This window comes from Agelaius tricolor, unplaced genomic scaffold, assembly GCF_023055355.1.
Source record: "Agelaius tricolor isolate 1412-34295 unplaced genomic scaffold, bAgeTri1.0.p SCAF_8, whole genome shotgun sequence".
Lineage (NCBI taxonomy): Eukaryota > Metazoa > Chordata > Aves > Passeriformes > Icteridae > Agelaius > Agelaius tricolor.
This window is the reverse complement of record NW_027269268.1, coordinates 11,018,298-11,030,391: the sequence shown is the minus strand read 5'-3', so window position 1 is coordinate 11,030,391 and position 12,094 is coordinate 11,018,298. Positions and strand designations below refer to the sequence as shown.

At 43.6% G+C, this 12,094-nt stretch overlaps 1 protein-coding gene across 4 annotated transcripts in view; it reads right to left on the bottom strand.

The window, feature by feature from the left end:
- The window catches only part of CCSER1 (coiled-coil serine rich protein 1), a 615,756-nt gene extending 608,728 nt beyond the window's left edge, over nucleotides 1-7,028 (bottom strand). For 3 of the 4 annotated variants that reach the window (XM_071431637.1, XM_071431638.1, XM_071431640.1), the window contains exon 1: nucleotides 6,638-7,028. The gene's annotated coding sequence lies outside the window, so the exon portion shown is untranslated. The remainder of the gene's footprint in view (nucleotides 1-6,637) is intronic. The other variant, XM_071431639.1, reaches the window with a different exon arrangement.
- Nucleotides 7,029-12,094: the final 5,066 nt, after the last annotated feature.

The following is a 12,094-nucleotide window of genomic DNA, read 5'->3' as shown; positions in this document are numbered from 1 at the left end:
AAAACACTACATATTCACATAATTCAAAATTTAAATTCATGTACCACAAAACCATTTTACTTTGCTATTCACAGAGATGCAGAGCCTGCTATCAGCTTCCTTATACTACATCTACTTTTAATAGGGAAACAGCAAAACCGAAAGCGAACAGGGGATTCCTACATGGCTCTCCCAGCCCAGGATCCCTGAGAGTTCATTAACCTCTAACAGAAGAAATCAACTGGAATGCTTCCAAAGGCTGCCTCTGGAGGACATGCAGGCGTGCCTGACCTGCTGGCTGGGTTTTTTTCCAAATAGCCAAGTCGTCATGCAACAAGGAAAGGGTCTGGACCATAAACCCTATGAGGAGAGGCTGAGGGTTCTACAGGCTGGAGAAAATAAGTCTCAAGGGAAGCCTTATCACTCTCCAAAACTACCTGAAATGAGGCTTGTGGCTCAGGAACCCCAAGGCTGTGGGTCAGCCTCTTCCCCCAGGCAACTATCAGCAGGACAAAGGGAGACAGCCTGAAGTTGCACCAAGTTCAGACTGGATATTAGGAAAAACAACCTCGTTGGGAAAAACTTCTTCACTGGAAGAGCGGTAAAGCATTGGAACAGTCTACCCAGGAAAGTGGTGGAGTCCCAGTCCCTGGGGAAAATGAAACGCAGCACTTTGTGATATGGTTTATTGGGCACACTGGTATTTGATAAGAGGTTGGACTCGACCTTGGAGGTAATTTCCAACCTTAATGATCCTATGATTCTATTATACCACAATGTTTGTGCTTCTGCATGCAAATTGAACCTAATGTATGATGCATGATATCAACGTGGACGTGCCATTTCCTGCAGATGCTGGGCGGCCCAACTTAAAACATACTCAGTTTAAGGATCAAGAAATATTAAAAGCCTAACATGTCACTTCAAGCACAATTGATACCTTACACTCACAGCTGAAGGCATGATCTGCACTCAAGGTATTTGAGAGGTCTCAATGAATGTGAAAGAACATACATCATCTTGCAGCATCCCTTTAATGGAAATAAATATGGAGAAAGCCACATCATTTTCCTTATTGCCATTTTCTCCTACTTACCTGCCTTCAGCAAAATCAAGACAAAAAAAAATGCATATATTATTGCAGAAATTGCTTTCCAAGGCAGTTTATTAATGTTTCTGAACACTTCAAATAGAATTAGCTTCTTAGCATTTTCATCCCTCCAATATATACGCTGCATTCTTATTTAGAGCTTCTGTGTTAACAATGAAATAAATATTCTTGAACAGAATAAATATGTATGGTGACCACTAATAAAAAAAATGAAAGGCAATCTACTTTTGGCAGGACTGCTACTCTATTTCCATTGCCTCTGTGCCACAACATGTTGAGTTGGTCATCAAGAATCTAGCCAGCATATTTTATAGTCATGAAACCTGACAAAACAGTTACCAAGGCTTCTATTCAAATCAGCAGCAATTCTGCCACTGGCCAAAACTTCTTCAAGAATAGATGGTAAAACCTGGCTCTTGTCCTCTCTCCTCGCCAGTCATTTAGTAAAAAAAAATTAAGAAAAAACACTGTAAATTAATAAATAAATGAGGCAGTGTAGTTCTGAAAAACAGCCCCACAAATTGGCACTGCACTAAGTTAAAGCTAGAAGACACTCTAGAATTTTGAATTAGTACCTAGCCCACAGAACAAAACACAAAGCACAAACTGCTGGCGCATTTGGATATTGGCAGAGTAGGCAGAGCTTGCCACCTGAGCACAGCATACCTCTCTGACCATATTTTGGAGGTACTGGGTGACTCCATCTTTCTCTCAGTGTCAGATTTGGTTGGCATGGCACACAGTGACAGTTTAACATCATTGGCAGGTGACATCTGAACAGATGTCATTGGTTCTTAGGTAAATTACAAGGTTTGGACTATGCCACAAGCAACACACTGATGAGAAACCTGTTGAATACTTCTGTATCCCCACCCAAATTTAAATCCAACAGTACTATACAAAACCAGTACATCACTTAGAGCTGTTATTTTCTTATTAAAATGTTTAAAGAGATCACATAAACATGGCACATGAAACTAGGATCAGTAAAGGAGCTCAAAAACAAGCATGAAATAAGCAAAAAAAGTCACAGTTGGATATGCACTAGAGCCAAACAATATACTTTCAGAAGCAATGATTTGCACTACCAAAATTTATAAAGGAGTGTTTTTAAAAGCTTCCTACCAGTCTGTCACAACTGGTTCTTCACACTGGAAAACAGCTGTGATCCTCAGAAGCATTACTGACTGAGCCAGATCTCAAATTCCTGATATGCTAGAGCATTATAAAAAATTAAGTGGTATTTCCTTAAATAATGTAAAAGCATCATTACATTCTATGAGTGCAGAACTGCTTTCTCTCAAAGTTAACAACAAAAAAAAAAATCCAGGAAAAGCTCTTTTGCCTAGAATGAAAAAAAAATAAATCGCCTGATAGTAATTAGCCTTTATTGAGAAAATGCTGCATAACTTTACACACAGTCCTGTAATTGGAACTGTAACAAGTTTCCACATCTATGCCAGGTTATCAAACAAACTATATAAATACAATTAATCCATTAAGATAAGACTGTGGGACTTGGGATGCATATTCCAGTTCGACTGTCTTTATCGCAAATCAGCTGTGTGACTTCCACACATCACTGCTTCAGTGTCCCTAGTACGAGGAAAAGAACTACAAGTCCATACCTCAACACTCATGTGGGCCTTCACAGCAATAATCAGGGCAAAAACATAGCACCAAGTAGAGGCAACACACAGTGTTTGGATACAAAACCATCATCATAGGTCTGGTAATCCCTCTTAACAGTGTGGTTTTACTTTTTGTGCAGAGTTAGAAAACATAGGCAACAAGACTACAGCGCACATTTAATAAAAATCTTGCTTCTTTCACTTCCAGGACTATTTTTACTTATTGCCTGCCTGTAGCTTCCTTTCCCTTGCTATAAACCAACTATCCTCTGTCAGACAGTCACATTTCAGGTAAAGGCAGCAGACTTCATAGAAAGCATTATTACTACTACTATTATTATTACTATCATCTCACTGCCATACAACAGCCAAATGATACTACAGCCTTCAGTCATGGAGTGAGTTTGTGTTATCTAACCAACATAGCCCACTCTGCAGTGCAGTGCAAACAAGTCAAGAAGCAGCAAGTAAAAGTAACCACATATTTAACTACCAAACAGCTATAGGGGTTTAATATTGATGCCTGTAAAATATACAGCTGCATCTTCCATACAAGTTACAGGCCCTTGCTAAAGCACAGGAGTATATATGAAACCTTACCAGTACAAATGGCAATGTGCATTTTAGGTACTTTCAAGTTCTGTTATTTTACATGGCATCTCATACAGCCAGTACACTCCATAGCTAAAGTCCAATACAAAAACATATTCACTTGATCAAGGTAACCCAGTTTACTGTCACTGCAGAAAACTGCCAAATAAAGACAATATTGAGAGAAAAATCTGAAGAAACTACAGTCACTTTTCAGGAAACAAACCCAGCCCCCATTTGCCATTATTTATGTGTGTATTTCCTTCTGTTTCCCTCCTCCCACCTGATGATGAGCCCCTCCAAATGCAGCAAAACTGTCCTCAAGGGGAAGACCTGAGGCACTGAAACTTAGAACAAAGAGTAACTTCTTAGAAGAAGATAGAAGATGTAGTTCAGCTCCTCACCACAAAAAGCTGGTAGCTATTTAATTTAACTAAGTGTTCATAGGCCTTCTTTTCCATTGATATGTTTACTGACACATCAATGTTACTTCATGTCATGCTTTAGTCAATCAACCTCAGAAAAACAACAGTGCAACATTCACTACTTCCCTTGCCTCAAGGGAAGGTAAATAGGTAAAAGGAGGCCTCCTTTTATTAGGAGGCCTCCAAAATTGCAGTGTAAACAATCCAATTAAACACTATGAAAGTATCATGGTTCTAGAATTTGCAGGTAGATTTATGATTTTTAAAAACTATCATTGAGTTTAATTTAACAAAATGCTTTTCTCAATAACTTACTTGTATCTGTGTAATTCCCAACATCATAAAAAATATACAGTGGCCATTATTCTTTCTAGTACTCCAGATGGGCTAATCCAACAAAGCCATAGATGAACTTTCATGAAGAGTGGGAATTTTTCCCAATGGAGCAACTTCTCTACCTCTCTCTTTCAGTTTATAAAACACTCAAGCAAAAAAAAGCTCCAAAACACTGCCAAATATTTCTTCAATGTCAACTTCCAAGGCTCCTGTGACATTAGGTTTGAATGAAAAAGGAGAAATCCATCCACACACAGCTTATGCAGCACAAGAGATCGTGCTCTCACGATCACAACCACATGCACAGACCTGAGGATACAAGATGCTTTTTCAGCATCTTCTGTGACTAACAGACTTAAAAAACAAACATTAACTTGTGTAAGTCAGACATGGTACATGCCCTGTGTGCTGTCCCAGCTCATCCTGCTGGTCCAGCTCCCTGTATCTGGTGCCCTACTGAGGCCTGCACCAAGCTCTCCAGAAGGCAGGCCTCACTCAAGCCACCAGCTATTCCAAAATGTCCCGCCTAGGATTACAGCCAGGGTTACAAGACTTCACCCTGCAGGCTGACTTTCCCACTGAACTAAATTCCCTCATCAAACTATGGCAGAAAGCTGCTGCACTTAAGTTTCCTTCCAAGCCAAACTGGGGAAGTTAATCAAACTACAGGGACCACTGCACTCCAGACTCAAAGAGGTAAAGGAACCTCAGTTGGCAGAAAATACCCCTTGCTTCTATGTCTCACTTTCAGCAGACCCTGGACAGTTGTGTATTATTACCTTCTCCTCAGACAGTGCTGCCTGTTTTTGGGACATTGATCTCTGGGATGCAAGAGATTAATAATGTTGTCATCATGAAGTCTCTAAGAGGACTTTCCAAGACTATTTCTTTCTCTGGGTTATTCCACGGCTGAGTCAGACCTTCCCATTTACATTTCCAAGAAAACATTCTTGAAGTATTTTTTACTGCTTCTGTAATAATTCCCTTTCTTACAGCAGCCTCAAAAATCACAGCTAAAAAGGAAGCTACTCCAGAGATGATCACTAATGCCAAAAAAATCCCAAAATGTACTACTACTGCTTCCAGCTAAATAAATACAACTGTTACCATCCTTTATACCAACTGCATTTGTAGTATAGGAACACATGCAATGAAAAGTTGTAAAGAGGACAAGAACACTCCTGAATGATTAGGCACAACGTCTTTGCTATCTGAGCTTTTTCAGTTCATTAATATTTCACTTTTATATATTCCTCAGCTGCTTTTACAACATGTTCCTTTCTCTCCTTCTTAAGTATGAGCAAGGAGAATTGTTTGAAGTACCTAGCAGACCTTGCCTCACATCCCCACCTCCGTGCCCCCTGAGACTTTAACACTTCAAGTGCAATATATACTAGATAGAAAAACACATCTGGCATAGAAGAGGGATAAGAGAATACTCTCAGTCTCCTTTCTAGTTACGTTCAACTATAAAGGTGTGCAATAAGAAAATAAAGCATACTGCAGTTTGTCTATGCCAAGACACTTACTCCTGTCAATCCCAAAGGAGAAACAGAGACATAAAGCTCGGAGGGAGTGGGGGGATCCCTTCTCTGTGGAAGAGCAAAATAACCCCGTTCCTTTGCAAGGCAACTTGCAGCAACATCCCTTCCTTGCCAAAAGTCAATCTCTTTAGCTAGGAGGAGCAAAACAAAAACTGTCTAGAGGAAATAAAGGATTTCCATGAACCTCTTCCATAATAAGCACTACCATCACCATCTGCTCCACTTTTTAAGCTTGCCATGCGATTTTGGAAAGCACATGCAGCATCCTCCAGCTCCTGCCTCCAAATCCATGGCAAAGGTCACACGTGACCGCCAGTGGCCGGGCCCTACCCACTCCCACTGGTTCTGAAACCACTTCTTGGCGTTTTCTCTGGTTAATCGCAGATTGCTTAACACACACACACGGAGGGAGAGGGGGGGAACGGAAAGAAGAAACGCCAAAAAATAAACAAAAAAATGATGGGATTTCTTCCCCGTCACCTGCAGCAGCGAGGCCGGAGCGACGGCCAGCGGGGCACCGGCTGCCCGCGCCGTGCCCCCCGCAGGCCGGGACCGACGAGACCCGCGCTGCCCCCAGGCCACCCCGGCGGCACCGCCGCTGCCCCGGGCCGGGCCAGCCCCGGGGGACACCTGCGGCCGCCCCTCCACAAAGCCGCCGGTGCCGCTGTCCCCGCGCCGCCCTCGCAAATCCCCGGCGCTCCCGGAGCGCGGCTGCCGGGGATCAGCGCGGAGCTGCGGCACCGGCAGCCCCGATCCTCCGCCGCCCCCACCGCCGCAGCCGCGCCGCGGGTCGGCGCAGGGCGCCCGGCGGCCGCCGCCCCGCGGGCGGGGACGGCGAGGCCAAGGCAGGGGGCCCGCCCGCGCCCCGGGGCGACACCCGCCGGATCACCTCGGCACCTGCCGAGCGGGGCGACCCGGTCCCGCCGCCCCGGGGCACCCGCACGCCCGGGACCCGGCGGCGCCCAGCGGCCTGGCCCGGTTCTGCCCGGCGATACCGCCCTCCCGGCAGGGACGCGTTACCTGGCCGGGCTCCTCCAGCGCCCGACGCACTCGCCGTTCGCCGGCGGGGGCCGGGACCCTCCTGGCAGCGCGGCGCGGCACCGCCCCCGCCCCGCTGGGTCGCTGCTCCGCCGCGTCGCCCCGGCGCGGGGAGAATAATCCGTGCGGAGCGGCGGTGCCCCGGTCTGTCAGTCCGTCCGCCCGCCCGTCATGTTGCGGCCGGTGTGTGTGTGTGTGTGTGTGCGTGTGTGTGTGTGTGCGCGGCGGGCGGGGAGGAGGGAGGGCGGCAGGAGAGGAGGGAGGGATGCGGGGGCGGGCCGGGGCGGCGCTTCGCCCGTGTGCCGGTGCGGGGCGCGGGTTCCGCGGAGCGGGGCCTCCTCGGTCTCTGTGTGTGCGTGCAAGGGATGATAGAGAGCGTGTTCTCTGTGCGGCTGTGTGTGTGCGCTTCCCCGTGTCTGTCCGTATCCGTGTGTCCCCGGGCGGAGCAGCTCCCCCGGCCGAGAGGAGAAAGTCCGAGTTTCCCCCGGGGAGGAACTCAGCTCCCTCCGGTGTGTTTACACTCACCATCTGCTCAGGGATTTATACGTATTTTTCCCTTTCCCGAAGGACGGCGGAGCCCTCTGATTTCACTTCCTCGTCCTCTTTTCCAGAGATGTGTTTTGTCATTATTTCCCGGTTGCTCCGTGGCCAGCCCGGTGCATTGCTGGTCCTAGGGAGGGAATAAGGAAACGACGTTGAAGAAGCAGCTCCACACCAAGGACAGGTCTGGGCTGCACCGGTCTAGGAGCAGCAATGATTTCCCTGGAATATCGGGCGAGGGCAGAGGTCAAATACATGGCGTTTAATCCATTACATCTAAGTTCTTTATTCAATTCAGAGAGATAAGGTAAAGCAGAGAAATAGCCGTGGTCTCTGTGACTTATACTTAAGGAATATGACTGAGTTTTTTGCCAATTTATACAGGATCTGTCCTGTATCACCCACCAAAATGAGCTACCTTGCCTCATTAAGAACAATTCAGTAAAATGAGTGAAGACTCAAAAGTGACAGGCTGCAGATACGTGGCCTATTCTCTCATACCAAAAAATAACACACGTAAAACTCCTTGCACTGAAGAAACAGATAGACTTCAGTCTGAACAAGATTAAAGTCTGTTCATTTTGTAACATCTGTGCTTATGCTGCAACTGCAACCCAAAGAACTTTCAGCTATTAGGCTACAGAAAGATACAGATCCAGAATGAAGTCAGAGTTTTGAAGAATTTTGAGTAAAACAGATTTTGACAAAAATACAGGTACAACTTAACAGCAACAATGAGGTTCCACTGAAATTCTGAATAAGAATTCTGTCACAGTGCAGAGGTCAGTGTCATACTTGGCATGAAAGTAACAAGAAACTGAACGCTTATGTCTTTACAAAAACAAACTTTACAAAACTAAACAAGTCTTACAAAACTAAACTAGCAAGTTCACCATACCTAATTATATTTAAATATAACTGTCAATCTGTTTAACATGTTCACAGGATTGTTCAATGAAATGTGATAACCAAATCAATTTCTTTTTCTTCTTGGGCCAGACAATAAACCTAAACCAGATAAAATATTTTACAGGCATAAATAAACTTTTTACAGGCATATGCAGCGCATAGCAGCACTGCAAAAAAATGCTACATGGAGAGAAACATTTTTAGTAACCTGTCATCTGCATTTAAAAGCAAAAGATCTCATGTGACACAGCCCCAAGAGTGTTCATTATTGGAAGTACCTACCTTGACAATGTGGGAATTTCAAAGGAGAGCATGCAGTAACCAGATGACTTGACTGAGAGGTGGTTCACAGCCCACAAAGTAGTTAAGCAACTGCAAGGGCATGAGTCGTCTCAATGAAGAGGAGGGTATTTGTCACAAGTGAAATTATGGGCCTACTTAGCCACTGTGCTAAGCTGAGTCAGCCTTGACTGTAGAGGCTGAGAAACCTGTGTTTTGCTGAATCAGCCATCTCCTAAGAACCTTGCATGATTTTTGGGCTCCATCTCCCTACCTTCCTTCATCCTTGTATTCAAGCAGAAGATTCACAGAGTTTTAACCACAATGATTAACTCAAGCTCTCTAGTTTCTATCAGTTTTCTTTCCTGCCATTGCCCTGAAAGGGCAAAAAAGCCCCTGTGATTAACTAGAATTTCCAGACACACTCACAAGTGATGCTTCCAGTGAAGCTGTCAATGCTTTGATTAGTCCAGTGACACAGACAGACAAACAACAGAGACAGCAGCTAGAGGTTGTATGGAAAAATGCCACCATTTCCAAATTCTAGGGATTAGGAGGGACAAAAAAAGGCCTAAACATGGTCATAAGCTTAAGCATTGAGCAATACCTGTGCTGCAGTATGTTTGCTACCTGAGGCCTCAGCAGACTGCTATGGGAGTTACTGGAGGAGGAACACTTGTGGTCCCCACACCTCAGATCTCCCCAGGCACATGTAACCTAATTCTCTTTTTCCCTCCAGTTTCCTACTGGTGTGGCCCTGGTGACTTCAGCAGAAAGCCTCTCTTTGAGGCTATCATAGCGTGTTTCACCAAAATCTTCATTAAGGTTTTGCTTCCAGAACAAAGCCTTAAAAGGAAATTTCAGATTCAGAAGTGCACATTCACCAGGATCAAGACATTCTCATTCACTGAGATATGTCATGCAAGTCATGATATGACCTGATATGTCTGATTCCCTTGCATCAGCTGTCTGCTCTCTGTATCCTCTCTGTAGGCATTCATTCCCTGTCGCCTGACCAAGGATTTCACATTATCCTCGTGCTTGATGCTGTCTCCTTCCAAAAATCAGAGGGGTTTATGTTTTTCATGCTTTTATCCCTTTGTGGTTTGGTTTCCACCTGTATGGATCCAGCATAGGCAGGCATAGGGGAAGCTGAGACATGTGAGATCAAATTGGTTTCAAAAGCCATGTCCATCAGGGTTGAGCATGTATCCCTGTGTGACCTTCTTGAAGGTCTCAGCCCTTGACCAAACAAGCATCTCTTTATTCTCTACACAAGTCTCAGGGCACAGAGAATCACTAGTCTGTCTTATTCAATTCACCAGATATGCAGTGGTTGTCTTCCTAACTGCATGAATTTGGGGTCTGGCCAGAGCTATAAACAGCCCTTGGGGATAAAACAGCTTAATTTATGGTTTTGTAGGAGCATTTTATGACCCTGAAAGGAGCCAGTTTTGGAAGACTGGTATGCTGGAGGGGCTAAGTATGCCCAGCAGTGACTCATGACCACAGGCTGGGAGAACCTTACCATGGCACTGGGATACACTGGGACATCTTGGGACATGCAGGGGATGGACGGACTTCACTCAATGTTTTTCTCTTACAGTACTGTTTGAGCCAGGTTGGCATTGGAGTTGTTGTCATACCATAGTGAGCATGGAGCGCTCTGGCCAGGTCCTGCTTCACCTTACCATCAGAGGAGGGGACAAAGAAAGCCTCCAGTACCAAACTGCTTCCACTCTCCTTTCAGGAGACATCTGTTCAGTGAAGCATTGTCACACTGATCAATATCTATTAGTTTTGTATTGCATATGATCATATCCACTTACACCTTTGGAGCAAGGATTAATCGAGTGACCTTCCCCTTGCTGTATAGTTCCCTGTGTAATGCACTGAATAAATGCTGAAACCAGACAGTTTGTTAAAAAGCTATGAATTTTATCATGCTAACACTGAAACCTCCAAGGAGGTTGAAGTCCACTTTAGTAAATAATAAAAAAATAATCATCTGAAGCAGTTTTTGAGTTAAGGTTCATGCATTCTGTTCCCTACTTTTAAACAGGCTGTAAATTGATTTATACTCTGTCTCTTGGCTCCTTCAGCTCCAATGGCAAAAATGACACCACCTTCACTACTGAAGCCAGAAAAAAACATTACAACTAGAAATACAGAATTTCTATTCATTCAAAAAGACAAATGCTCCTTACACTTCAAAATTCAGTTTAATAAACTGAACAAAGAAATGTTATTTGACTCCCAGTGGTGAGATAACTGACATGATACTATCCTTGATGAAAAATCTCCAGTTTGGCACTAAAAAAGGATCAATCCCCATACCTGCACTTTTCTCTTTTGGTCTGTTAGAACACCTCATCTATTTTGGCTTCATCATTTCCTTTCAAACAGTTGATGGAGATATTATCATTGCTCATCGGTGGAAATCATGATGCCAATGAATGTCTAACTACCACAGAAGAGCACCAGAAAATTTCTCTCTAACAAACCAGCTTTGTGAATATATTTATCTGGTTCATCTGATTTCAAACACTGTCAATATGTGAGTTGTTTGCTTTGCTGTTATCAGTATAATCAAAAGCATAAAAATCTTGTCAGCTCTGATATTCATCTAATTTAGATTAGTGGTAAAGTTTGTTTACATGCCCATAGAGAAACATGCCATAACTAGAGAATGAAGTTTTGTTTATTTAGTTCAGTGTTTCACTGGCAAAAATGCCTTGCTAAAGAATAAAATGCTTCCAACTTGGAGGCCTATTTCCCCAGTAAAATCTGTGCACACTGGCTTAGAGTCTAATCCTGAAGTAGGCAAGCAAACTTCTGGTTCTCCATTGTAATCCCCAAAGCTCCACACGGATACATTAACCTGAAGGACTCCAAAGGACTTGAGCATTGTATTTTCACAAACAACAGCTAATAAAAGCCTCCAATGGCTGCCTTGTGTGTTTCCATGCCTTTTTATTTGAACAACGGAAGTCTCAATGAGGTTTTACCTCTCATTCTAACCTCTTCCACTTGGAGGATCCCCATGACAAAATATTTTGGTTCTGTAGGCTACCAGGGTTTATTTGTAAATTATCTGTTCATCTTTGTAATCTTACTTAACTTGTGGAAATATTCTGGTTTGTCTAGGGATTTTTTATATAGATTATTTTTTAAACATTTGCATGTTTAGCAAAATTGAAGTTGACAAGCATTCTTTCCAGCCTTGTTATTTATCCATTGTACAAAATAGGAAAAGGAAGGAAATCTGCTGAAAGGGAAAATTGTATTTCTATTTGTAATAGATTGAGTGCTAGCATTGAAAACATAGTCTGAGCATGGTATTCTGTACCAGAAAATAGAGGATTAAAAAAATAGTAAAATGTGCTGCATTTTATGGTATCTGTGACTCCAATACATCATCACAGCAGGAGCTTTCTTCAGTATCAGGGAACCTGGGAGGGCTGAGCAAATTCTGCATTTAAGTCTCATTAATTCGCCTTGCCTTGGGCCAAAATAGCACCTCAAGTTATTCAGTTTGTATGGAATTATTAAAGTTTTCCTCATGTATTAAGTGAGCAGCAACTTCTGTTTGCAGACAAAAGACCAGAGACAAGAACCAAAAAAGAGAGGTAGACATCATCTGAGATTATGCAGAAGAATGTAGACTATCCAGCTGTTAACATTAATACACCAAAACACATAAATTGTACA